Below are 2,887 nucleotides of genomic sequence, written 5' to 3'. Positions count from 1 at the left end.
AGACCCAACAGTACCACCATGAGTCTTCCTGTTAACCCTCAAAGGACATTTTCCCAATTTTTCTGACAGATGAGAAGTTGTGATGGCAGACAGAGCAACAGCATATTCTGTGAAACAAACTGCCATGCCTGGTCAAACCCACTGCCAAAACAGACAATCACGTGCTCTCTGCCTGCTACTACCAAACCCGCACTGAGAATAACAAAACAATCTGACTCATCCTAAATGACTGTTTACCTGACCACACCGCTGGATGTCAACTCTGTTTTTTCAACTGCACAGTAAAGCAGCTTGCGTGGGCACCTGTGGGCTCTGACCTGTGGAATAAGGCTCTACTCTCTGCTGGTATCTTTTTATACCTCACTTACACTCTGTGCAGTTACTGGACACTACAATCACTGAATGATCTGTCCTCTGGTCTATAGCCAGAAAAAGAACTGGCAAAACAAAACTCTGGCAGGAGTGCTCCGGGGTTGTGTGATGCCAGAGTCTGAGGTGGGTGGAAACACCCGGTGTACACATTTGACATGATTTGTTTGAATTCGCTAAATGAAAGGGGCACTTTACAGGGATTTTCCTGGGTCCTTTCCAGTAAGATAAAGGCTCTGAAAGTGTGAAGTTAGCAGCTGGAGCACCAGCTGTGTCACTATTCACTACAATGTAGTTAGCTATTATTCAGAGATCAGAAAACATACTGTTTGAATAGATTGTCCTTAAATTAAGTATGTTATGTTTCTGTTTTAAGAGGAACAGTGTTGGGTTGCATTTTGGATTCAGTTCCAACTAAAACACATGCACTCATTGAACTACAAAAACTTTTGTGGAAGTAAAATATTCTTAAAGAGAGCTTTTGAAATGAAGCAAGGTTTTCTTTCTTTTTTTTTTACTATGAAAAGCAATAAAACTCATTAAATAACATTTATAACAATCAAAATATATTAAGAAAAGATCTGAAGGATGTTATTCTCCACTGTCTAGTGAGTAATGTTTAGCAGACCACGTGGAACATCATATGAAGCCCTTACAGATATAATGGTTTGGTTTTATGGAGCAACATAAATCCTAATTAATGCCCCTTTAAAGTGAAACTTATTTGGTACATTGGTTCTGCATGTTTTGGGGACATTTGAGTGAAGAAAACCACTGCGCCTGGAGTACAGTCTGGGAATCAGAGCAATGACCCAACAGAATCTGAACATTTTTTAGGACAGAACTACAAACTGTAAAGTCTCTTCAACTCAGACAGACAGAAGTGACTCTCTGTGTGGTATGTGTCTCTTACATGGGCCCGTTGGCTTCCTCCCCATGGCATTTGGGACATACTGTTAAAGGTTTACTGTGAAACAATGACCCAGACAGCACCGGCACATGGACTCAATTGTCAGTGCGTGTTTGAGGTTGAAATGATGAGACTTTGCTAGCTATCTATAGCCACAGAATGGCTGGATCCATAAATAAACACACGTGTTTCAAAGACACATAAACACCATTTGATATCCCAACTTCGCCACACTGACCTGCTTTCCCCGCATCTTTTTATATTCCTGTCAGTGATTAATACCCTAAAATGTTTCTTGGTAGCGGGGTAGAGAGACAGACGGCAACAGAGAGTGCTAATGCCGGGAGTGAGAGGTAAACAAATGTAGAGCAGGACAGAAGGAAAACATGAGGTTGTGAAATAATCTGTGGGGGTACTAGTTTCACGCTGTTGCTCAATCCGATCAGTGTGGATGGGCACAGTTACATCACTTTGAACATGACAATGTTTTTCCCTCATCTACATTACACTTTTATGCCAGGCTGAGCCAAAACCAGCTGAAACAATGAAAACGAAACAGACATACGCTGCTTCTTTGTAGTCTCTGGTTTTGAACTTAAAATAGGCAGTTTGTGATTTTTGGAACTTGTGATTGGCATTTCCACTCTGGTGGCAACGGCCAATCTTTCAGGGCTTCCGGTGAAGCCAATGGATATCTGGAAAACACATAATGGATATCCAGGCCAAGACTTCCTTCACGGTCCAATTAGCAACCTGATACACAAGAATGACAAGAAAGAGACATTTTGGCTAGTCTTTATAAACAGATACCTGAATATGAACGCAGACATATTTTTAAAAAGCTAATAAAAAGCTAACTTCATAGCAGACGATCCAAGATTACATCTCAGCCAATGTATTCTCCATCCTTTGCTCTCCACACAGACTGTTTACGTGCATGCCACGAAAGCCTGCTCAGTTGTGATTGGTCAATACAACTCGGACTATAAACAGAAACCAGAACGATTCCATTGCCAAAATCTTGGTCCCTTCCCTACAGATTGTGCATTCATATGCAGATGTCTGTTTATAGAGATTACTACCAGGACATCTAACAGGTAGTGTCTGTCAATACTCACAGCTGCTTTTTAACACCTGTGGTGTGCCAGCTATGGTGATTCAGCACAACAAAGCACAAGTGGTGGTACAAAAAGCGAAGGGGAGAAAAGGGCAGTTGTAAGGAGATACTGGTTTAAAATCATCAGGGGAGAAAATGAAAGTCAGAATATCGCGCCACAATAAAAAAAGATATTAATCCTGTGCTGGAATGTTCCCTGTGTTGGCCTGTCTGTCTGTCTGTCTGCCATCGTGTCTGTGCATCTGCCAGCAGCAGGGCTTTAATTATGAGGCCCAGGTTATGTGCACACGCACACACACAGGAGACTAGCGTCCCACATATCTCTAACACAGTGCCTCACAGTTCCGCTGACTAACCAGTGGCACCAGACTTTGGCCTGCGGCTCCCTGATTCCAGTAAATGTCTTGTTATGCAACTCCTAACAAGTGTCACCCAGTCTGAACTTCGAGCATTCTGGGGCTCTGCTGCTCTCTCTCTTTCTCTTTATCTCT

At 42.3% G+C, this 2,887-nt stretch overlaps 1 protein-coding gene across 1 annotated transcript in view; it reads right to left on the bottom strand.

Moving 5' to 3' along the window:
• foxo1a (forkhead box O1 a) overlaps positions 1-2,887 on the bottom strand; it is a 20,893-nt gene that overhangs the window by 17,141 nt on the left and 865 nt on the right. The gene's annotated exons all lie outside the window — the stretch shown is intronic.

The sequence above is a fragment of the Morone saxatilis genome, unplaced genomic scaffold (genome assembly GCF_004916995.1).
Source record: "Morone saxatilis isolate NCDOM2014 unplaced genomic scaffold, NCSU_SB_2.0 Contig8, whole genome shotgun sequence".
Lineage (NCBI taxonomy): Eukaryota > Metazoa > Chordata > Actinopteri > Moronidae > Morone > Morone saxatilis.
Note: the sequence above shows the minus strand (reverse complement) of the source record. Positions and strands in the feature narration are given on the sequence as shown.